General features: G+C 38.1%; 1 protein-coding gene across 1 annotated transcript in view; it reads left to right on the forward strand.

Annotated features, from left to right (window-relative positions):
* POU6F2 (POU class 6 homeobox 2) overlaps positions 1 to 26,525 on the forward strand; it is a 245,223-nt gene that overhangs the window by 377 nt on the left and 218,321 nt on the right. The window lies entirely within an intron of this gene.

The following is a 26,525-nucleotide window of genomic DNA, read 5'->3' on the forward strand; positions in this document are numbered from 1 at the left end:
TTGTAAGTAGGAAAGAGTAGCTTGGAGCATGCAGGCACACAAGTCCTCTGCTCCCATTGCAACTGGTTACCAGAATGACAGCATCAGTCCTGAAAACTTTTGTTAACAATGGATGTATTTCGTGCAAGTTGCAGATGTTTTCTGATTTTTTTAGAACCATGGACTCTAGCATAAAATAATATGTGTGTGTGTGTGTGTGTGTGTGTGTGTTTGTGTGTGATATTCTTGGAATACTTTAACAATTATTGTGGTAGGTGCTGGTGTCTTTCACATGCTACCAGCTTTTTCTGAGGCTTGATTAAACTGAAAAGTTATAATTTTTTATGGTAAAAAAAAATCTGGCTGAAGAAAGCTGAAAGATTCTTGTGGAAAACACTTCATACTGAGTAAACAAAGCCTAGCAAGGGTATTGCACGTGGAGCTAATGTTTTTGGAATTTAAATTAGAAATGAAATATTTCTTCTCGAGCCTGTGGAGAGAGAAATTACCTTTTGAATTTTTATTCTTTTTGTAATAGTCTAAATTGTGCCAGATAACTGTAACATTTCACAATCAAAACAAAAGCAGTGAGAGTGGCACTCCAACACAGACATCTGTCATTCAAACAGATGACACCCTGTAAGCCAACTCAAGCAACTCTGATCTCTAATCAGAAAAGGGAGCAGAGCTGTTGAGGCGCGTGCTTGAGTGATAGATGTTGATAGGTGTCTGAGCTGTAGCAGCACTCTGTGGTACGTTGTGACATTTTGGGTTTAGAGGGGCTGCACCCCTGAAGAAATCCCTTTTAATTATTTCTATTTGTGACCTGAGACAAACCTTAGTAAAAATGGAGCATTTACTTATTTTTTATTATTCTATAGGTGGAAGTCAAAGGGAAAAAGGTCTTGTTTAAAGGGAATGCAGCTTTAAGGGAGAGAGGGTGAGAGCCCATTTTCTAAGATTCAACTTTTGATTTCATAATCTGCAAGGAAATCTGTAGCCCTGTTCAGATTTCAGTATTCCACCTACAATAAGAGCTGCAAGATTTTTTTTTTAAAACAAAAGAACACATGTGATTTTATGTTATAATATTCTTTACACATTACTGAAAGATACAGCACAAAACGTTTTACTAAATAACTTTGCTACAGATGTGGGAAAAATAATAATTAAACCCCCCCAAAATTTAATTTCTGGATTGCAGTAATGACCATTACTGAATATCACATCCATTTTTAAGCACCCTCTTAGTAATCTTTGTTTCCATGGAAAGCATAATTTCCATTAGCAGTTTGAATGTTCAAAAAGCATATAATAATTATTTTAGCCCATTTCATCCAGGAAAGAATTATAAGGTCTAAAATTCAAAGGCTACCAGTTATCTAGAGTAATATAAATATCTTCAGCTGTGTTTATATGTTTTATTTGTTCAAATGTTTAGGATCCATCTATTAAACACAGCAAGACATATACAAAGCAAAAAATGAGCTTTTAATTTAGTGTCTGTTTGTTTGTTTTTAGATCAGGCAAGTCTTCTAATAAAAGACAGGATATTTTTTGAGCCCTTGTCATTTGGATGTTCTACAGTGGTAGTGAAATATACACAGACACTTTCATTAGAGTTGTCGTGTGTGATATAGAAATGATGTGTAACCATATCTTGTCTCCTTCTGGGCTGAAAATATAATTTATCTCACTAAAAGCACTAGTGAAAAAGCTAAAAATTCATATATTGTGCTTTTTCTATTGGTGAATGTAAGATGTTTGTTAGTCTGATCCTTATACTGCTAAAAAGATGTTCCCAAGTAAACAAAAGTAAGTGAAATAGTCAAACAGCCTCAGTATGAACTTATGTACCATTTATTGCAGTTTTGCTGAAATTATGACAGATGCTACAGATCTATTAACAACAGCCCTTGTCAATTAATTATAGTAACTTTTATAGCAAAAATATAGAGGGTAGTGGGGAAATTTAGGTACATTTGAGGATCAAATTGAGCAAATGTAAAATAACAATGATTCTATTTTATATCACAGATTCATCCCTTAAAATAGATTTGAAGTAAAGACTAAAAATTATAAAGTGTAGTTGTGTTTAAAGCTGTGATAACGTAAATATGGAACATCACCACCCTATAGTTTTTCTCTTTGTTTAATGTTATGAATAGCATGTTAGGAATGCATACTTTGTACTTTACTTTGCAGTGTCTGAAGTTGGATTATTGTGAACATATTGACAGGTGTTGGCTTAGAGAATGACAACTTTCTCCTTCAACCTTCCTTCATGTAATCAGAGACAATAAATATCTTTTTCAAATATAACATTTAACACACACTGTGTGAAAATTTTCCCCAAATCTCCTAAGTAGGTGAGGAAGGAGTATTTTAGAATTAGACAGGCCCCTAGAGAACAAAGTTTTTCTACACTACTGCTTTTCATTTTTTTTAAGGATTTGTGAAAATCATGTACTGATTTAGTTGTAATGAGTGACCAGCATTTGTGTGTCTTGTTGTCATGAGTCTCATTTTCATATAGGTGAACAGAGGTGAATGATGAGATGCGAAGAGCTTTCTTTTCTTTTACCAGACACATTCTGCTTAGCTTCTTTTGATGGATGAGTTTATTTCTGCACAGGCCTGCCTTTCTCACCTTTTCCTAAAATTTGCCTACTTGTTCTCAAATTTCCTTGTTTTGGTATTTCACTGCATGCAATAGAAACAGTGGGTATCTGGTTTTTGTTACCTGTCAAAATGGTACCTCTTCAGTAACAGTCCCTGCTGCCAGTGAGGAAAGGGCAGGAGCACAATTAATTGTACTTATTTTTTAAGAGATGCACTAAACTTTTGTTTCTCTTATGGGTGCTTTGCTATCAGTGATAAAACAGATGAATGCTGCAGCATCTTAAGTCTCAGAAATACCAGCATTAAGTATGAGTTCCTGAGGATCTGAAATAGCTTCCACCTAAAGCTGGTGTACAGGTGTCTGAGAAGATGCACTTTGTCACTGTGGTGCAGCTGTTCCCTGTGAGTGATGACAGGAGCAGCTGTGATTAGAGGGGTTGCACCTTATTGTTGTTTGCTGGATTGTTTTCTCCTGGTGGTGATTTTATTTTTCTCTTTTTCAAAAAAAAAATTTAAAATTTGTTTCTTTTTGAAAGAAAATGCTGTGCCATGGTCCAGGAGTCTGTAATCCTCTACTTGTGCTTTTATACCGGTGGATTCTTTTGAATTTGCATACCTGCATGCAAAAGACTTTTGATACTAAGGTTGTATGAAACCAGAAAAGAGTAGAAAGAGTGGTCAAAAATGAGATGCAAAATGTTGGTAAAGGAATCTGTCGTGGAACACATTACCTCAAAAATATAGTTTTGAAATGTGGGTTAGCACAGCTACAATGTTTTGGTTACAGTCTTGCTGTACAGTATGAGGTGAAGTTGCTTTGTAAGAGATCTTAACTGGTGAGTTATTTATTTTTAAAATTATTTGTGAAGTAATATCTCCTATTTTATCCGTAGAATGTAATTGAATAACATAGAAACGGAGTATGGCTCTTGACTTTTCTGGTGGTGTCATTTTCAGATCAACTTGTCTTACTCTGCAATATCCTTCGAAATAGTAGCCCAGGCCAAATGCCATCGGTCTTACTAGAGAAACCTTTGTTTAATGTTAAGTAGTCATTTCACTTGAATAAACACATTGGGATTTGATCCTAACTTAGCTAATCCTAGTTGTCATTCTTTACTACATTTTCAAACAATTCTAATATAAATGAAGTATTGTTTTGAAAAAAACAACATCTTAGAAGAAAAAAAGCACCCATCATATTTAGCTGTATAATAAACTGTTGAGATTCAAAAGTTGGTATAGACACCAAGGCTATGTCACATATAAAATCCTCAGTATGGTAAAAATCCGAAGAATGAAGTTGCTGATCCAAGCATCAAAACCCTCTGTGGACTGAGGCTGACTTTCCTGGAGTTAGATCCAGTCCTTAATTAATGCTTAATTGAAGGCAATTTGTGACATAATTAGATGATGGAAAAAAAGCCTGGGAGTTCATGCACTTGCATATTAAGTTAATTTTACTATATGATAAAAATTTTTTCTTTGAGATTCACTCTGTAGTTCTACAAATCAAAAAATAAATAAAGCTGTAAGTATATAGTGAGGGCAATACCAAGCCTCTAATTTTGGAGCAAAAGTATTTCCTATTTAATTATTTCAGGACAGGAAAAATATTGACTGCTAACCTTTTTTTTTTTTTTTTTTTTCCTTGCTGGCAAGGTTTTGTTCCAGTGAAATTAAATCCTAAGTTTCTTGTGCTGGATCTGATGACTGTGGTTTTCTTTGGCTCATTAGTGGGCTTTTGATCTTTTCATAATGCCGTGTATGCTTGAAATATGGATGGGGATATGGGAGTTAAATGGATTTGCACACATTTAAATAAACAAGTTTTTATTTTCAAACCTCTGCATTAGCTTTGGGATTTTATTTTCCTTTCCCACATTGTTTTCCATGTTTCAGAATAGTGTGTTCCTGTATATGCTGCAGAGAAAGAAACAAGACAGAAGGTGTTTCTGGTTGATTATGTTTTGCTAGTAGATCCCTTGTATTACACTTTAAAGAAACATACATTATATATATATATATTTTTTTTTTTTAAATTGGAGTTGCCTTGATTAGAATTTATGGCACTGGAATAATTTCAGTTACAAAGAATAAAGGACTAAATTGTCTTTTACCTCTTGAGACAGTGGTCTCTGCAGGTCAGAGCAGAGGTCATTGCCAGGTTGCTGTGAGGAAGCTCACATTATCATCCTTAACAGTATATCTAGCCTGTGGGGGCCTTCAGACCTCGAGCTTTCCTTTCATCAGTGTATTTAAGGATGATTCTCAATGGTTTGGTTATATCCTCAAATTTTAAAGGCCTGTAAGATCTCTGCCCATCAGGAACACTTTGCTGAGGTTTGGTAATTTTCTGTGGAAGAAAGCAATGTGTATTTGTTGCTCTTGATGCATTTTAAAGCTCTAGTGAATATTTCTGTTCTGGTAGGAAGGTTCATGGCCCAAATGGTCTCTATATTGAAATCAGAGCCTTCTTTTAGATGCTCCAGACATAACATCTGAGATATGTTTGCATACAAAGATTCTTCTCTCTTCACATAATTTTATTCAGTAACTTCCACGTTGTGGATGCTTTGTTCTAAGACACTATTGGTTATCCATGCCACAGGACTGATTCTGCTAGTGCTTGAATGTGATACTTTCCTTAAAGCAAATAATCTGTGGATTAGGAACCCTATTTAATTACAAAGACTGTGTCAATGAGAAACATTAACGAGTGGAATGTTTATAGGACTGAGTCATCATACAGGCTTGTAAATCCATTTTCAACAATGTAGTGATGTCTTGCTTAAGTAATGAGTAAGTTCTTAAAGAACCCAGAGATCTGGCTATGTGATTGTTATTTCTGAAGGATATATTTGACATGAGCATTTTTAAATAGGTATTTGCAAACAGGGGCTTGAATTACTCTGAATAATGCTGTTGTCTGATTTCTTGGCAGAATTCTTACTCTGTCAGTGGGGCATGTACTTGTGAATGGGGGGTAAATGCCCATTAAAACCTAAACAGATGTTATGACTATTTAAACACAAAACATGATGCAATGATAAGATAGAAAATCCATCCTCAGCTCAGCTTTCCCGCTGTGCTTAGGTATTGCAAGTAGCTCAGGCTGTGGTAGTCCTGGTGCTAGCACATATATTCCAGCTCTGAGGAGACCAGAGTTTTGGTCCCTTAACCTTTGATGAAAGCAATATTGGGCTGATGAAAGACAGGTATTGGAACCACACTAAGAAATCCTCTTGCTTGTATGGAAATAAAGAGGACTCTTGTAGCTATTCCTGAATTGTGACAAAGAGACAATTTTTTAAAACAGCAAAGAAAAAACAAAAGTTGGTTTGAGTATAAATTAATTATGGTTTTGGGTTTTTTTAAGTGTTATCCTATGTGTTTCTTAAATGAGACTTGAAGTCTGATTCTCTGTATTTATATACAGAACAACTAACATTTTAGAGAGGGAAGGAAAAAATAATTAAATCCTAGCATGTAATTGGTATGACTGAATGACAAAGGGTTTATTTTTAATTAATCTTTCTTCTCTCTGTCTTTGAAGCCATAAAAATAGCAACAAACTTGTTTAAAAGCAACGTAAATGGCTGGCTGATTCAAAGGGGACTTGCTGGCTACTAGAGAGTAAACAGGTAATTTGTGAAAGAACTCTTAGATTCTTTGATTGAGATCCTTGCCAGTTTGTGTTTTGAAATTAATAATAGATCAGACACTTGCACATTTGAGAAGGAAGCAAATGTGAAAAGAAAAGGAAGGATAATGGTATGTTTCTATTGGACTTCACATGATTAATCAAGCTCTCTGTAAGAATGTGCAGGTGAGGCAGATGGAGGCAAAGTTAGATTCGCCCAAATGTACACATGGCACCACTTAACACCTCTCTTGATTTCTTTATGCTATACAAAGAGGTGGCAAGTGCTTATACCAAACTGGCACCCTGTCGGGGGCAATATGTATAAAGTTTCCTGCTGTCAGGTTAATAAATTTTTTAAAAATATCCAAAGGCAGAGGTAGCTGTAGGTAGCTCATAGTAACAGTTGCCATTCTCCTGTGGATCATTTTTCTCTTTAATATCCTGTGTAGCACTTGGTTTTCCTTGTGTTGTCTTCCTAGGTTTTTTTTTTTTCTTTCTGTCATTTGTACGTTCTTCTTTGTTTTAATTCTTTTTCCTTGTGAAACTGTTTCTTCTTTTGCATCCATCATCTGTGGTCCCTTTTTTTTTGGGAGAGATGGTCAAAAGATTGGAGCATCAGCTTTATGAGTTTTTGTACTTTGATTTAATTGCATATTAAATATATTAAGATTTCTTCCACAAATGGTTTATTTTCTGACTTTTTACATGACTACCACTAGTACTTCCATTAGTATTAACAAAGTAACATTATTTTATGAGTTACAAAATAATTTCTGGCAAACTCACAGGTAGCAGCTACATTCAAATGATGAAATGAGAAAATTAATGCTAAACAGGGACAAAATCAGTATAAAATTAAATGTGTCATAATTTGCAGGTTTCAACAGGAATATTTTTTTTCCGTGTAAATGGCTTGGTGTTTTTAAACATAAAGTCTTGCTTTTCTCTTTTCCACCATCTAAAAATCAAAATCAATATCAGTATGAAACAAAGAAAGATTTGTATTGTGACATGTCCTGCTTTATATTGTGATACTGCTTTGAAGCTCTCAGAAGCCCTTTTACTTTGAAAGCAGAGGTAATCTAGAGAAGACTAGTACCTCATCCTGTCTGGCTAAGTAGAATCTGCTGTTTTCAGAGAGACTAAAATTGGGTTTGTTCTCTAGATTTCCGGGATATCTATATCTTCCAAATCAATGAACAATGCACACCCTTGCGCTCTAAAGCATGTTTTTTAACACTAAACTACTGCTTGTCTATGCCTAAAAGAAATTTGGATTTCTGGTTTTATTTTAGAATATACAAAAAGGCTGTTAGGAAAGTGGGAATTTTGTTTTTCTTCTCAGATTTATTTTTTTTTTTCAGAAAGGTAAACCATCATTTTAATTTCTGAATAGTTTGAAGTCATATTAAGGAAATGTTGTGTTTTACAAACCAGAGTAATCACTCTACTTGAAAGTGATTACAAAAGTTAAATATATATATTTGTAATGTCTATAAATTAACAGCCAATGTGACTGAAATATGACATCCATTATTTTAATACAATAAAAAAATCTCAGAGTCCTAAAACAATTTCATGTTACACTGAAGATCTGAATGTCACACAAATAAGTAATAAAGACTATTTTGCATTAAGAACAGAATTTTCTACAGCAGTCTGTCATAAGATTCCTTCTTTCAAAACTAGCATGGCTTTAACAGAATGGCAGTAACACTAACTTTTATGATATTGGCTTTTAGGAACATCCTTGTGTTTTTCAGTTCAGATGGTGGCTGTATGGTTTGGTGACCATTAGAGAATCTATTAAATAATTTTAATTTTCTTGCTCAGCCTCCTATCTGACATAGTCCCACATTTTAATATCGGTTTTAAGTTGTTGAATAAAGAATCATTAGCACTCATTTGCCTTCCAGAAGCCTATAAAGGAAGTCCTGTCCCCCAGCACATTGGACAGGCAGCCTAGCCTGTTATTCTCACCACCAACACCAAGGCTTGCAAAGCAGAGCATCGGTAAAAGCAAAAAGTGCCGTCTTTCCTGTCTTCTTCCTTAGAGCCAGGCTTGGAGCTGTTCCCCTCTCTTCTGCTCCTTGGTGTGTGCACACAGCTGGAAACACATACAGCTGTGATATGGGCAGTTGCAAAATGCATTTTGCTTCCATCTGTCAAGGTCTTTAGGCTTCTGTGATTTGTTTGAAGCTTAATGTTTGGGGGAGTTTGTTCCTTGAAGAGGATGATCAAAAACCTGTGTTTAATCAAGAAGCCAGAATTGCTTTTCAGTTAACATACCTTAAGGCATACTTTAATATATTGTACTATTAAATAAGTGTAATTATTTCTTGAGATAGCACAGTATTAACTGGAGAGGAAGAAAAATCATTTGCATTCAGTCTAATCTCTTGAGCAAATACTATATGAGGCAGTTTTTGTATTTTCTTTTGCATACAATTAGGATTTATTCACATGGTGCAGAGATGTTATGTTTCCCCAGTGATTTGAATAAACATGAGGCCGGATTCTGACAGGTCTTGGGTGACCATCACATACACAGGAGCCCATAGATTTCAATAGGATATTCATCCTATTGGTACTTGCAAGCCAGTTTGGGGCCTCCCAAACTGTCTCAGTCACTCCTCTACAGCAGTTTCTCATGTTGTGGAGCTAAAATCAGCCAAGGAAACATACCGACAGGAAAGAGCAAGGCTCTATAATTATGCAGCATTCATATTTAACAAATGATGAATTATGGAACCAATCCTGGGGTTACTTTAGGTCTCTGCTTTGCTGTGCAGGTGTATTCCATGAGTATTGCTAAGGTTCTTCAACTCCACCTCTGCTGTCATAGGGAGGTCAGTGCTGTAATGTAAGTAAAGCTTCCATTAAGGTGGGACAGTTTTTAAGTAGAGCAGATTATTATAATGAAAAAAAAAAAGGAACAGAAATGGTAATTATTACAAAAACAATAACAACTAGATAAATTAGCAGAGATTAAAGGGAGGGGAAGGAAATTAGGCAGATATATTTGGGCTCAGCTGTGATTGTAAAGGTAAAGGTTTTATATTTCTCCTCCTTTCTCGTACTTTCTTGCCTGAAATCATAAATATTTGGACTGTGAGACACAAATATTTTTGAAGGAAAAATGGAATTTACAGCTAAAAGAAGACAGGAAATGCAAACATAAAAATTATTTTTGCTACTAATTGAATATATTTTACTGTCATAAGCACAGTAAACTTAATACCCGTCAAGAAAAGCATCTGCATACGTTGAGTTGATGTGTTTTGGTTTTTTTTTCCTGGTATAAAAAGTGTGAGGGAAAACTCTTGCGTGGCTCTCTTGCTGGGATTTGATGCATTGTTTTCAGAGTCTTCTCATTTTAACTGGGTGGATGTAGCACAGTGAACCTTCTCATAACAGTTGCTGACAAGAAAAAAAAAAAATCTTTCAATCAGCTGGTCTGGCTTTGCTCCCGCTCTCCCCAGCCCCCACACCTCTTTGCTTTTATGAAGCAATGAATAAAAGAGAGACCAGATGATGCAAAGGTTTACTCAGACGAGATGTGCTAGTCAGTGAACAACTTTGGATTTGCGGGACTCTGGCTTGTGGACTTCAAAGGGATTGGGGAGTTTGGGGGTCAGGCCTTTCTCACATTACCATTGTCTCATTTGTGTAAAACGATGCTGGTGCATTTTGAATAGCACTTTACAAATTTCAGGCTTGCATGTGTCAGCAGACCCTGCCTGGTGTAAAGGCTGGTGTGCTAGAATACAGGGTGCATTCTCCCAGCAGTGGTAGCTGGGCTGTCTGGGGTTCTATTGGAAGGGAGATGAAGGAGAGCTTTGCTTTATACTCTGTCTGAAAACTCAGGCGTGAAACATTCATCATAAGGAGAAAAATCAGGCCCTTTCTTGCAAAAAAGAAAAAACAATCTCTAGGCTCTGGTCAGGTTTTTCGTTATTTATTTTTAATAAAACATTCTTCTGGTTTTGTATTCTCTTTTCTGTGGGCTCATATAACTGCGGTATTTCAAACCAGCTTAAAACAGTTTTTAAAAAAATAAAAATGGGTTCCCTAAAAGACAGTGTACTGCTGACTGTTTTATTTTGTTTATATCTGATATTTCTTATGGTATTCAGATGGTTGTAATAGACTACTAGCACAAGAGCTGCATGTCTTGTCATCTGTACTATATCAATACGTTTTTATAATGATACAATAACCTGAACCCTGTAACAGTTTATGATCCATTTGAGAATTCTTATGGATTCTCAGAGTGACGGAGGCCTGAAAAAAGAACTTGACTGCTTTCGCAAAACTGGTGCTGTGACAGGAAAAACTAGTGTGCCTGTGATTTAGTTGCTAAGGAATCATATTGATCTGATTCGTCATTAAACTTTTAAGTTGGAAAAAAAAAAAAAAAAGAAAGAAAAAAGTCAAGCTGCTTGAAGGTGGAAAAACAGTGATGTGATTGTGAGGATCTGCAATACAGGTAAACTGTGCCATACTGCTACTAATATTGATTTGTTATGATTAATAAATATGATTTTATGCATTACCCATGTACTTTATCTATAATACTTCTTTTTTTAGAGCAGAAGAAAATTGCTTCTTGCTCTTTATTTTTCATTGACTTATTTTTAGTCAATGATAAATAAAGAACTTTAACAGCAGTCTGATTACAGGAAAGACAGGACTTTAAAACAGAAACGTACCAGTAATGAATAATCACGCAGCGAGCTACACACATGCAGCCATTTTAACATTTGTAATGGTGCTAATTTCCTGGCTTTTTAAAATATGCTTCCACATGAGCTCTCAGAAGATATAAAAGCTTGGCATGTAAAGTAAATTGTTTGTCACTTGCTGACGACCTGCCATATTTATTGTCAGGAGAAATGGACATTAGTTGGAAAAGCAGTTGTTAAAGGCCAAACAATTTTTAAAGATGGCAAAGATGTGCAAGGGCTTTCCTTTTTCTAACAATGAGCCACCCCTTCAGACATCAAAAGACAAGATAATAAGACACTTCAAGCACAATTCAAGATTATATTCAACATCTAAAGGCTCATCTCCTGTCAGTTTGCATTTACTCTCCCAGGGATGTGATGCTTCTATCATCATTCTGTCAAGAGGAGTCTGGCAGAAACGATGAGGGCCCCTCATTTCACACACTTAGTGTTTTTTATCAAATAGCCCATGCTCATTCTCATTCAGCCAAAATGGAGGAATAATTTGAAGAAGGTCATGCACAAGTACAAAAATCTTGTGCTGATTTGTGTGATTAGAAGGCATTAAAATTGCACGTTTATGTTAGTTCTGAGATGTTTTGTCAGTTTATTTAGTAATACACTGTTGAAGCATTAAAAATATTTTTTAAAGCAAAAAAGGAGGTTTGCTTGAAACAACACACACTCTATTATTTAGCAAATATTTTGAACAGGGATCTATTCTAAATGGAATTTTAAAAATATACCTTAAAATGCATTCATCTCCCCTTTTCTCTTTGAGAATGGGATATTCAGAAGCTCTAGGGGTAAAACCTTGGCCCACTCTTAAGGATTTCACTCACTAGTCATTTCATTCTTGGAATTTTTATTTGGATAAAGATTTAGGATGCTGAATTCAGCATACCAATATAAAGGGAATAATTTTAACACCTGGATCTCAGCTCCTCTCCTTTTGGCACTGTACGTTTCTTTTTGCTAACAAGGAATGGAAGGATCTGACAGGGTAGAGAAATGGAGGATGGAGTAAAACTGTTTTCCTCATTCCTGAATTCTTTGATTTAAGCATTAAAAATAAAAGGACTGGATATATCTGTCAGTGTATCTTTTACAAGAAACTGACTCCAATATACAAACCATACGTGGACCATGTAACATGGAGGAGCCAGGCCTCTCTGTCTCCCATTGAAACCAACGGGATGTGAGCCAGTTTAACCCCTCTTAAAATGGAGCCACAGCTGAGGGACTTGGCTGGAGCTGATCTGAATCTTGAATCAGGAATTTATCAGCTGTGATAGGAAGGAACTGTGAAGGAATGTGCATTTGGCCTTTTGGAAAAAAACCCTCTGCTCTGTAGCTTGCCTTTGCACAACACAGGAAAAAAAAAAAGAAACCTGCAATCACGGTGCATTCCAAGGGGTTTTCACTGGACAAGAAACCGCAAGGGAATTGGGAAGCTGTGAACAAATTGTCAAAAAGACAGATGGAATTGCTGACTGACCTACTGGTAAGAAACACTAACAACTTCCACCTCAGTGGTACAGTATTTATGCTGCAATGGAGAGTGACTTCTCAAAGGAATTTGCTCTTCTACACATGTAAATGCCTTCATGTATATATCAATGTAGTGTGCAGTACTTCTAGGGAAATTATAAGGTGCATTTAAACAGCTGTGGATGCTTAAACTGACTGTTTTGGCCAGTTTAAAAAGCATTTTTTTCTCTCACTGAAAATGCTTTCCTGCTTTATTTATAAGGCCTATCTATATTCAGAAATTTGTATTCTTTCTGCTGAATTATTCTGGAGGAGAGCTTGTGGCTGTTTCCACATCAGTGTGATTCTCTGTGCATCCAGTTTTGGTCTGTTCCACACTGTCCAGTGGAAAACCAGCATCCTCTGAGACTGTGCAGGAAGACAAGGAGACATTCTCATAATATCAAGGAGTGACTAAGATTGAAGGGCAAATATGACCGAAAGGCAGCATGAATGTAGTTGTGCAAGATCCATAGTACCACCAGAGAGAGCAAGTGGTCATTCTAAAGGGCTTGTATTCTGAACAGAATTTGGTTTCTAATAGGACAGGATCTATTTGATAAGTTTTTATCATGCCTGTGGACCAGCTCAGGGCTGTTTCATTATCATCTTTTTTCAATAGAAGCATATGGGCTTATATCAACTGTGGTTGCTATGTGTGTATCACTATCTTAGTGAAGTTGTTCACCAGTATATTATATTCATTGAAGGTCAGATCCTGAAATGCTGTAGTACATGGGGAGGGGAGAGAAGTGCAAATAGAAATTCAGCTATGCTTGAATCTGTCCTAGCTTGCTTGTCTGTCTTCATTACTCAGACCCTTCCTAGGTGCTCTAGGAGACTTTCTTCCCTGTGCCTGGGGATGGTCTCCTGGCAGCCCACTTCTCAAGCATGAGTGTATAGAAGAGAGACACTAATAGCAAGTGCAGGTCTGTAAACTGTTTTCCATCCACTCTTAGGTCCCAAACTGTGGAAGGTGTAGGGATATGTGCAGGGAAGCTAATGCAGGTGCTAAGTGCCAGGGAATAAACCAAGTGTCCCCACACTGAGCAAAAACTCTGATTAAGAAATATTTAAACCGTAGCCATTGTGCAGTCCACTGGAAGCATTCACAGTAGGATCCTGGAAATGAAAATGAATACCCATAAATGAAGATAGAAGAGCCACTATATTTAAGGCATTATGGATGTGTTTTATCTTTCTACCTATCCTCCTGGAAGTAACAGGGATAGGTAGTAGCTTCTGCTAAAGTTAATATATTGATTTTCTCTGTGCTGCACACCCAGCTGCTTTCTGTACCACTATCTAAGCTGTTCTGGCAAGAATTGCCTGGTGCTTTAGAGAAAGCGTCATTGTGAAAAAAAGTCTACATGTAAAGTTGTGAAAAGCAGGACTGAAGTTGCTGTGCATGATTATACTGTTACCAAAGCACAACTATTGCAAACGGAAGTTTTGTTTGTTTCAAAAACAAACTGAAAAAACAAATTTGACATCAGTTGTACATTTTCAATGTCTGTGAAAGCTCTTCCCCAAAGCTTGCACTAATATGCAGAGAGGCTGGGAGGAGCATGCACTTAGGTAAAGCAAGTTCTACTTAGGCTCCTGCACAATGTCACTGAGTAATTCTGTATGCTTCGGGGTTAACACTTACATGAGTTGGCTGTGCACTGTTTCATGGGTAAGTGGAAGTGAACAGGCATGTATAAATGTGTTTCTGAAGATACTATTCAACCTTTTTGTGTTTCCATTCAACAGTTTTTCTTTTAAACTGTGTCTTTGACTGTGGCACTTCCTCTTAGAAAATTCCTACCCAACAAACAGCTCATTAAATCATTGATAAGATTCTGTTAAACAAACACTGAATAACACAAGATATCAGCCTCTGACAAGCACATGCACAAAATGTTGCACTTACTGGTTTTCTGAATGCTTTTGTGGTTTTTCTTTTGAAGTGGAGCCGTTGTTCAGGGCTAGAAGAATTATTGGATGAGCTACTAAATAAATAATGAAACCTGTAGCTATGAAATAATTTTTTTTTGCATTTTTAGAAATCATTACCATATTTCTTAAGTGTATCTCACTGTCTCCCCCAAAAAAATTTTCACCGACTCTTCTCTCAAAGGCAATAACACACAGCAATAACCTTAAAAAGAAAGAGGAGTTATTTTTGCAAATCCTTTTAGCATTGCATCCTTTTCTTGCTAAAACTCAGACTCTGACACCAGAATTTAAGCTGTAAAATCCTTGAAGACGCAGGTACTGGACTGCTCAGTTTCCCTGAGGAAGTTTGACAGCTCTAAATGTAGGAAAAATTGCTGATATTAGTCAGGCAAAATGCAAATTGTGAATAATTTCAGTGAATGCTGGAATTACTTAATAATATTACATTTCTTCTACACTCCCATGTGCAGAAATCATATCACAATTCCTAGAAGAAGGGAAATATGCTTTTTTGGTGATGACCAGTCCATGTTTTCCATGTTGAGTATAATAGAGCCTACAGATTTGTGTAATCCAATACAGAAGTGACTTCAGAGAGCATCCTACCCCCTTAAATGTTTCAGAACATGTTAAAATGAAGTCAGTTAAAATTCAGTAAAAACAAGGAACACTGAGTAGAGCTTTAAAAAAAGTCAATCTCTAGGAAGTAAAGGCTTATTAGCTGGAATTGGTCAGACAAAACAAAGTTTTTTAATATGGTTACAACTGTTTCTCCAACTGTTTTTGATTAGTCTTTTTGGTTCCAACATGAATTAGAGGGAGACATGATAGTGTAGAGACTTGCTGTCTCTCACTTGCAGTGAAGCTCAGGTGCTGGTATAAAATAACAGGATAATGGAATTTGTGGCTTTTTGAATGTAGGTGTTTCTTAAGACAAACGTAGGGAGGAGGAGGTTTTAGTACTGGTCTGTTTTATTCCTTTAATTGCAAAAGAAATTGTGTATAAAGGCAGAAACAACAAAGACTGGCTATTTGTCAGTTGTCCAGAAAGACAAATTGTTTGAACTACTTGGTATGTCATAAAATACACAGAATATATGGGCAAATCTGTTGCAACACTGGAAACATGTGCAGTACTCTCTTATTCACATGCTGTGACATCGGTTCTCTAATAACTTTCCAATCTTTTTTAGTCAAACCTGCCTTTTCTTAGAGACAATTGTTGTGTAAGTTCAGATAAGAACCAAATCTGCTAGTTTAATGAGATGTGACAAATGACAGTGGATTTTGATAGAACATATCTAACTTATAAATGTAATACTCTAAAACAATCAATGGTCATTTATTAATAGTTTTTGTAATTTTTTACTGGAATGCAATTGTCCAAAGAGGGGACTTCTGAGATGCACCTTAGCTGCTGCAAATGCTGCATATTTTGACCAGAAGAAGCATGATGCTTTGCATGAACCATACTTTATTTATGCTTTATTTTTCTACAATGTAATTTTAATTGAAATAATGTCCATTCATTTTAGACAAAACAAAGAGCAAAAAACGCCATCAAAATATCTCAATTGTCATACCAATGCCATGCTGCATTACATAATATCCTAAAGAGAATCTTAAGCAATAAAATCAAACCTAAGTAACATGAAATGCTAGAACACTTGCATTTTAATCCTGGAAACTTCTAGTCCAGGCTGTATGATGAGGACAAAATGCCTCCAAGTTGATAGAGAGGAGTTTTGCTGTCAGAATATGATGAACTGTCAAGGGAAATTAAGGGAGGCTTGCCTAGGACTATGGCAATATGTAATGACTCCAGGAAACAAGTTGTGATAATCCTTTCAGGCCCTGGTCTGGGCACCAAGCAGCCCCTTCAGATTTGCTGGAATGACAGAGCTGAATGGAACCCACACAAGGGTTTGCATATCTGGAGACTGTGTGTCTAGTAAAGCAGTACTTAAGAAGTATTTACAACTTTTAAAGGCATTCTGTTCTTTGGGATGTGATCCTTCTCTCCTTGGGGAGGACTGGGATGGAGAGGATTCCAATGTATACCTGGGGGGGTGATCCCTCTCTGCTGTTCACTCATTTACTCATATAGGCTAGAATTAGCTCCTATTGCCAGAAGGAATATCTCTTTTATTAATTTAATAAAGATCATGTATATATGGTCTGTATTCCTATGACACAAGACCTGATTTCTACCTAACCTAATTAAGGTCATTTACACCCAAACTCAGTATATGTAAAATGCTATCTTGGCAGAATGGGAATATGCCTGTATAACACAGATCTACCCATGGTGCAAGGCAGGAAAGACTTTTCTACTTTTAGATTATATTTTTATCTCAAATGCAGCACAGAAATATAAAACCCATAAACCCATTTATTTTTTGTAATGATGTGTTGCTGTAAGTCACAGTTTCAGCTGACAATCTTTAGTCTCTATTGACCTGTTTTGTGAGTTTTTGTAAACTAGCTAATAAACCTTTGCTCTTGCTACTGTTGAGTTTAGTACAGCTCATTACATTCACTGCTGAAATAAAAACTATGGTTTAGTAAATTAAAAATTGTTCAAAATATCTTAATAATAAGCACATTGATATTTGTTCACAGATATACTTTCATATCACATGCAACTCAGCACAGAAAATTTTCTCTGATTCATCTTCCAAGTCACCTTTTAAAGAATGTATTTCTGAGTTTGGATTTAATTTGTATGCTTCAAGAAGTATGAAATGCATAACTAAGAGGTAAATAGCATATATTGTGATATTAGCCTGGTCTTTAGGAGCTATATTGGAGTCCAGGGCAGTGGGGGCTGCTTGGGGAAGTAGAGTGCAGTAGATGCCATTATCCTACTTGTTTTTTGTCTCTGGAGCATAAGTAGGCAGTTTAGGCGGATTTGGTGAGCATTATAAGACTTTTTGTTAGCCCAGACAGTGGCATGACTCTGGTGGTGATATTCAGTCCAGTGCAGAGCAGTGAAAGGTTCTGTCCTCCGCTTTGTTGGGTATCTGCTGGATGAGAAGAGTCTCTATTGTGAAGGAATGGTCTCATATTTGGAGTGTCTGTGTATGAGATGTCTATGATGGTAGAAAGGTTTGTTGGTGTACCACAGTGGAGTGCAGCTGTTAGCTCAGTACTGAGATGAATTTTAGGCTTCCTGCTGGAGTCTTCTACTGTAAACATGCTAGAAAGAACAATTTGTGAGGACAAAAGATCTGTCTCAGGACTATCCAGTGTCTGTCTTCCTGTCAGGGAGCAGTGAGGCTTACTGTTTCCTAAGAGGACATGAGCCAGATGTGGAAGATGACCTCCAGTGATGGAAAGGTTGGTTACAAAGGGGTCTGAAACCAGATCCAATGCCTACACAGGGATTTCAGATGGGAATATCTGAAAATATTGTCAAAGACAGGACTAGAGACAGGCCTACAACATACATAAAAGAGTTTGGCTCAGGAGACAAGCTATGTACAGTATAAATCCAAACACATCAGGAGGCAGGGCAAGAGACAGGGGATGGAGGCTGGTGTGACTGAAATGTAAGTTCAGTAAGTGTTGAATGCTAAGGACTCCCTGTCCCATGGGCAGAGCACGTAGGAGAAAGCTCCAGATCATCAGATTCAGGATGCTAAGACCTGTTGGTACACTCATGCCTCTATACAGCACCAAATTCTTGTTGGCAGCTAGAGCTGAATTCTGAAGTGTATTTGTAACTCACCAAAGAGCAGCTCAACAGGAGCCCTGTAATTAAGTGTATGTGGTAGGTAGATAAGACATTAGTGTGGCAGGTTCTATTGGTCTACTCAGACCAGTGATGCTCACTGGTTAGGTATATATAAAGTTTATTCTAGGCTTGGGTGATTATATTTTCACAATATGTGTGACCAAGATTTAAGGGAAAATGCTTTGTGAACTTCTCCATACTGGTTGATTCTATGAAATTTGATGAGTGGGAGGGTTTTTCTCCCCACAGCCTTAAGCAGTGGGGAAAGCCATCTTCTCAGACCCTGCTTCCTCAGCTTTATGAGCCTGGGAAGACTGATTGCATTATATGTGCTGGAGCCTTTTCTAAAAAATAGGTCTTGTAGATTTAAATGAAGGATTCCTAGCTTCTGCAATTAGCCTGGAAATTCTTTCTAATGTTTATTTTCAATGAAATAAGAATGAACTGCAAACAGGAAACACATTTTCCCTCACAAAATTTAATTATGATCTTCATACTCTACGAAGTAGATCTTCATACTAACTCTGTGAAGCTTTTTTGGAAGGCCATTCAAGCTTATCTTAGAAAAAAATTTTCAATGTGCAGCTTTCAAATTCAGGTCTAGCTCTCCAAGAATCTCTGCTGGTGATGGCTCTGGGACACCACTCTACCACTTTTGATTGCTTCTGTGCATTAAACCCAGGTTGCCTTGTACAGCTACTGTCCTTTAAAGTAAGGTAGTTAGGAAAACATGTTCCATTTGCAGCATGTACAGGTTGATACCACCCTGGTGATAACTGACTATAGTGAGTTAGTGGTAACTGTCAAAGGAATGAATTTTATGCCTGAGGAATATTAATGTGAGGTGCTCATGCATAAAAAAAGAAGTTAGTAGAAATTTGCATAATAGTTCCTGCACCTGCTTGAATGAACTGTTAGATTATTGTACCAGGCTGCCTCAGTTCAAACACTTCAGCTTTGCCATTCTCAATGGATTAGTAAAAATAATTGTGTGGTTTAACAGAGGAATTTATATTGTGTTTGAGAGTCTTTGAGCAAACACCAGAGAGTGAAAAATACATTATAGACCTAGTGAGCCGTGCTGAGGGAAATATAAACTAAAGCAGTGATATATCTTTAGTAGTTGCATCTCTTTTGCTACTTGTGAAACACCTCCCATTTTAATCAATTGTGAATGAACAAGATCAGTGGTATAAACTGATGAATGAAATTTATTAAACTGTAACTATCATACAATATTTACAGAAGAATAAGGGAAATAATTACATTTTCCATGGGCAAAGTTAAATTTGATCTCTGAGGTCATTCCCAAAAGAAAGCTTCTGACTCAAATGCTTAGGTTTTAAAGAAGAGTGCACTGTTTTCCTTGTGCATGTCTTTACATGGCTCCTCTCACTTTGTGATGAGAGAGAAAAGTTGCCTTTATTTATTAAGATGGAGGTAGTAGAGTATTCTAGTCTCCTCAGGTACTGATCTCCTTGGGCTTCATCCTTCTGATTAAGAATGAAGTAGATGTTGATATCATGGGTGTTGACTGCTAAATTCCCACAGCTGCACTAAGGGTAATAGGAGTTGAAACAGAGTTATTGTAACATACACACTCACAGGTCATATGGAAGAGAGAACAAAATGAGATGGTAAGGGTAAAGCAGTAATGTACCCTAGATTTTCTATATTTAAATGAAGTAAAACAAGAAGTGTCACACAGCACGGAGGTCAAATCAGGGTAGTACTCAGAAGACAAAAGCAGAGAAAAAAGACTAGTGGTTGAAAGTGCAGCTGCAAATGTACTAGCTGAGATTATCACAGAGGGTTATCAGGTCCAACCTCCCTGTGCAGAGTCATCCTAGAGCACCTAGGGCACAGTCCTGGCACAGGAATGTGTCCAGATGGTTCTTGATTATCTCCAGCAAGGAAGACTCCACAACTTCTCCAGTGCTCAGTCACCCTGACAGAAAGAAGTTCTTTCTTATATTCAGGTGGAACTTTCTTGCATCAGTCTCTGCCTGTTGCCTCTTGTCCTATTGCTTGGCACCATTGAGAAGAGCCTGGCTCCCTCCTCTTGGCACCCTGCTTTAGATATTTATACACATTAGTGAGGTCACCTCTCAGTTGTCTCTTCTCAAGGCTGAGCAGGCCCAGCCCTCTCTTTCCTTGTAAGAGATACTCCAGTCCTCCGATCACCTTTGTTGTCCTCTGCTGAACCCACTCCAGGAGCTCCATGTCTCTCATGCCCTGAGGAGCCCAGCACCAGACACAGCACTCCAGATGTGCCTCACCAGGGCTGAGTAGAGGGTCAGGATCACCTCCCTGCACCTGCTGGCAATGTTCTTACTAATGCATCCGAGGAGACCATTGGCCTTCTTGGCCACAGGGGCTCACTGCTGGCTCATGGACAGCTTGTTGTCCACCAGGACCCACAGGTCCTTCTCCACAGAGCTGCTTTCCAGCAGTTTGGCCTCCAGCCTGGACTGGTGCAGGGGGTTATTCCTCCCCAGGCACAGGACTCTGCAATTGCCTTTGTTGGACTTTGGACAGCTCTTTCTGCCCATCTCTCCAACCTGCTGAGGTCCTTCTGAAGGGCTGCATAGCCCTCTGTGGTATCGCCACTCCTCCCGGCTTTGAGGAGGCATCCTCCCTTCCCCCCAAGTCACTGATGAACAAGTGAAACAATTCTGGACCCAATAGTGACCCTTGGCAGACACCACTAGTGACAAGCCTCCAGCTAGACCCTCTGCTACTGATTTTGTTCCTCTGGCATGTGCCATTCAGCCAGTTCTCAATCCACCTTGCTGTCCACTCATCCAGTTCACACTTCCTGAGTTTACCTATGAGGACATTGTGAGAGGCAGTGTTAAAAGCCTTGTTAAAGTTGAGGTAGACAATACACACTGCTCCACCCTCATCCATCCAGGTAGTTGTCTCATCAGGTCAAGCATGATTTACCTTTGTGAATCCATGCTGACTATTCCTGATCCCCTTCTTGTCATCCATGTGGACAGAGCTGGCCTCCAGCTTGAGGCACTCTGTCATATTTCCAGTGATTGGGTTTGGCTGGCTGGCTGGTATTCCCTGGGTCCTCCTTGCCCCTTTTGAAGACTAAGGTGACATTTACTCTCCCTCAGTGCTCAGGCACCTCTCCTGATCTCTGCAACATTTCAAAGATGACCATTAATGGCCCTGCTGTGATGTCCACCAGCTCTCTCAGCACTGGTGGGTGCATCCCACAACCCATGGACCTGCAGACATCAAAGCTGCCTATGTGTCCTCTAAACCAATCCTCCCTGAAAGAGGGAAAGTCTTCCTTCCAATCAATGTTCCTTGGCCCTGGTACCCTGGGTTAAAGATTCCCAAAGGCTGGCCATGTCAGTGAAGACTGATGCAATGAAAGCATTCGGTTACTCTGCCTTCTCTGCATCCATTTTTTTACCAGGGTGACCTCTCCATCTAGTAATGGGCCCACATTTTCCTTCATTTTCCTTTTGTTATTGATGTATTTGAAGAAACCCTTCTTGTTGTCCTTGACATTCTTGGCCAGATTTAATTCCAGATGGTCTTTGACCTTCCTTGTCTCATTTCTACTTACACTGACAGCCTCTCTATATTCAGTCCAAGTGACCTGACCCTGTCTCCATCTCTTGTGTATTTTCTGCTTCTGCTTGGGTATTGACAGAACTTCTTTATTCCTCCATGAAGATCTCTCTTTGACCACTTTGACCAATTTCTTGCTCATTGGGATGCACTGTTTTTGAGACTGGAGGATGTGATCGTTGGCTATCAACCAGCTCTTGGATTTCTCTTCTCTCAGAACCTGTTCCCATTGGATTCTTCCAAGAAGATCCCTAAAGAGGCTAAAATTAGTTCTCCTGAAGTCCATGGTTGCAAGCTTATTTGCTGCCCTGCTCCCTCCTTGCCTCTTTCCTTGATACTCCACAGTCTCTTGTCACTAGAGCCAAGGCTGCTCCCAACCTTCACATCTCCAGCAAGGCCTTCCCTGATTGTTAGTATGAGGTCAGGAAGCACATCATTCCTTCTGGGGTTCTCACTACCTGTGTCAGGAAGTTGTCATCAGTGCTTTCCGAGAACCTTCTGGGCCATTTGTACTTCGTAGTGTTGTTTCTCCAGCAGATGTCAGGGTAGTTAAAGGGCCCCACAGGAACCAGCGCCTGTGACTTCAAGACTGATTCAACCTGCCTGTAGGCTACACTTACCCCTCCTGCTCAGGCTACCTGTAGCAAACACCCACTACAATGTCACACTTACTAGTCTGCTGTTTTATCCTAACCCATAAGCTCTTGACTTACTTGTCCTCTACCCCAAGAGAGAGCCTAATACATTCCAAGTGTTGCCTCACATAGAGAGCAACTCTACCACTGCACTTTCCTGGTCCTGTCTTGCGTCATTTCTTTGGATGTTCGTTCTTGCTGGAGGTATCCCTTTTTTAGCCTTCTTTAGCTATTTGGGTGGTTGCAATAGTCCTCCCTATACCACACCTTGCCTTTGTCAACTCTGGCAACATCCATATCCTTCTTCAACTCTAGTGCAAAATTCCCTCAAAAAGCCTTACTAAATCCCGAGCTAAGATTCTTTTCCCTCTTTGAGACAGGTGGACCCTGTTTGTTACCAGTGGGCTCTCTGTCATATAAACTGATCCACAATCAAAACCCCCATAATTCTGCTGGGAACACCAGTCTCAAAGCCAAGTGTTTGTCTGCATGATTTTTGTGTTTCTTGCCCCAACATTCCCTGCAACTGGCAGGACAGAACAGAACACAAGTTGTGTTCCTAATCCCTTGACCAGTTGTCCCTAGGTCCAGGGGTCCTTCTTGGTCATCCACAGCCTTCTCATTGGGACTTCATCACCATCCACTTGGAAAACCAGCAGTGGGTAATAATCAGTGGGGAGTACCAGGCTGGGAAGTTTATTGGTGATGTCCTTGACCCAGGTCACACAGAAGGAACACATCTCCCTGCAGGTCAGGTCCAGTTGGCCCTCCATTCCTTTTAAAATGGACTAACCAGTGACTACTACCCTTCTTTTTTTCTTAATTGAGGGGATTGTGATATGGGGAATAGGCTATGAAACTCGAGCATTTTCAATTCTAAAACAGTTAATTTTTTTATTCTTGAATTTTATTTGAATTTACTTGATACTGTGCTCATTCTGAATCACTCTGGACTTGCACCAGTATTTTATATTTTAATAATGTAAACCTTTTCTTATTTGTAGCACATCCTATTTCGAAATTTTGAAGTTCTTTTTAAAAAATAAGCTTCAGAACATCACTATCATTTTACTTTACATAGTTAGATGAGCCTTGAAGACCAAGAAAACTAGTAAAAGATTTTCACACGTTGCTTGAGTAGGTTCATACCCCTGTTGCTTGAGTATGAGATTTAATTACTCTGATTATTTTTATCATACTTTACAAGCAATTCTCCTAGTATTACTTGCTCTCTAATTAAGCTAGATTTAAACCATTTTGGTGACTTTGGGAGATATTGCACGCCTTGCAGAGAGCAGGCAGGACTTGAAAAAGGACATGTCTGGGAGTTGCCTGCTCTGACTCATTAGATTATAGTTACTTATTTCTTTATGCTGTTTATGAACTTGGTTCCTTTGGAATATGTACCAGGAGCAGACATGAATTTATCAAACAACTGTAGTTTTCATTCTGGTTCTTGTGTTCATGTGCTCATCCATTAAAGGGAACTGTCTATCATTAATGTAGTTGATAATTTTTTGGTGTACCACAGTAGAAACATGATATGGCCTATATTTCTAATAGGGTATCAACTTTTAATACTGACACTTAAGTACTGCAGTTGTATGGTTTAAATCTGTCTCAAAACCTTAAAAATCCAACCAAACAAAACCACAGTGCATAAATAAACAAACACAAACCCACAAACATCCCCCACACCCCTCTCCAATCCAAACCATCATAGTTTCCCAGTTTTTCAAGATGCAGGATGCCTCACTAGAAAAATGTGGTCCATGATGTCAGGGCAGCCAGCTGAAGCAGTGGTCCCAGGAGCTAGAAATCTGGGGCTGTTAACCCCTGAAAGATGCCTAGTGTTCAAGGCAGCAAGAGAGGGAGAGTCCTATGACTAGTGCACTTCACAGTACCAATTATACTGAAATGATAGACTTAGGAAATCATTCTGGAGCAAGAGTACATTTGTTTAGATAAGTTTTCTGTGTGATACTTCTCCCATGTCTGAGGAAGACCCTTTGTACCTAGTGTTGTCATTGGTTCAGAGAGCATGTGTGGTTCCAATCCTCCAATACTGAATGCAGTGTTGGGCCAGAGCAGTACAGCTCATGGACTATAACCCACAAGTTTGGTAAATATTCATCAAGTAACTCTATTCTGCTCTATTCAGAGCTTCTTAGGAAGCCATGGTAAGAAGGTAATGTATTTTTTTTTTTTCAGATAGGGTAGACACATGATTCTTGGTTCCAGCCAAATTCAGTTTCAGCATCTGACCTTTTTGTAGACAGCTGGCAGATGGAGCCAGAGGCTAACATGCAATTTTGCCTGGATCTTGTGCTTCTGAGAGGAATTAGCTTTTGGCTCCCAGTTCCCCTCTGAGCATGAATTCAAGAGAACTGGACCCTGTGTTTTCCTCTGTCCTGGTGGGTTCTCTATCCTATACATTGATAACCCCTATGGCAAAGTTACAATGCAATAAGGATTAGTCTCTGAATTCCTTCAGGTTCAAATGAAACTCCAAGTGTTGTGAGGGCTCTCAGTTTGTGGAGTTCAAGTCCCTGGGCTGGGTTCTGAGATCAAAATTCTCCCTGGTGTTCTGTGATACCTACAGGTATTTAGCCACGTGCTGCTGGGGCCAAGTGATGATACCAGAACTGTCACTGGCTGAGCTTACAGAAATTCACTGTTTAGCCTTCAGTGAGTCTGCAAAAAGCCTCATGCTGCAAAGTGTGCACACTTGCTGCTTTAATAAATTATTTTCTGATTTACGATTAAGGATTTGTAAATTAATTATTAGATTATGCTGCCTTTTTAGAAAATGAGACTATTTAATAAAAGCCTACTTTCCAGTTGCCTTTGCAGCTTCTGAAATTTACCTTCTTATGAGAGCAATGTTATAAAAATGTACAGGGAGACACAGAGAAATACTAGAGCAGTTTTATGTAAACAAACCACCTTTGTCAGAATTCAGTCATCTTTAACAACTAGGAGGTGATGCTTCTAGTGATCACGGTGATCACCTTCCAGGTGATCGTGAGTACTTATCCATCTCACAGTAATTTAAAGAGGAGTCACAGCTCATCCATCTTTTTCTAAGAGTTACAATGAATATATTTGACTGTAAGAATTTAGCATTTACCCTTCATGGGTCAGTGGATGGGTTAGTCTTAAAGCATCTTTAGGGAGAGATTATTCTAATAAAGCCTCTCTACACACAATATACTGTATTAGTATTTCATGCTTCTTTTTTATAAAAATAAACCAAGCAGCAGGCTACATTTCCTAATCAGCTGTGTTTCAGGCATAACATCTCCCATATGTTGGGAGTGATGTGGACTTTGAGACAGAATAGATTAATGGCAATATTTCATTTAAATGCTTTTTGGGGAACAAGATATTCTTAACAGGCTAACAAGAAGGCATTTTGTTTTGAGACAGCATTCTAGGAGCATCCTAAAAGCAACCTTTTTTATATTCCTTTTATTGCTGCCTCCTCATTTAATCTCAATTTCATTAATTTATTAATTGTGTGCAGAATGTTTTACTTTAAAATTTGCAAGCCACACAAGCATAAAGTGAGATCTTAATTTAGTGTTTCATATTTTCAATATCCGTCATATTTTACAGACATCGAATTTTTCACCATGAAGTACAATTGCTATACCTGTGCAACATTCATGTAGGTTGAGCACTTTTCTTGCCTGATTTACATCTGCAACATTTGCTGTGCTCAGAAGCTTACAATTTTAGAAACTAGCTCAGGACAGGGACTGAAAAACATAATGGTTAGTTAAAAGTGGAAAGGGATTTTAGTTGAAACTGTAAATACGAGGGAAATTTTCTTATCACATTTCCTTGCTCTGTCATTAGAAAGAAAAGAATTCTTTCTTCCCTATGTTAAGAAACTAATGGAAAATCTACATGTAAAATTCTGTGCTTTTACATTTGCAAATGCTACAGTAAGCACTGAGGAGGGGCTTAGGGTTTTTTTCTTGACTTTTAATAATTACTACTAAACCTGCCATGTTGTTAGGAGCATTTGGCCTCCTATTAGTGTTTTTCTCAGTAAATAACAGGTCTGAGCTTCTATAAAATATTAAAAAGTGAAAGACCTTAACCTCTTCTAT

This window comes from Parus major, chromosome 2, assembly GCF_001522545.3.
Source record: "Parus major isolate Abel chromosome 2, Parus_major1.1, whole genome shotgun sequence".
Lineage (NCBI taxonomy): Eukaryota > Metazoa > Chordata > Aves > Passeriformes > Paridae > Parus > Parus major.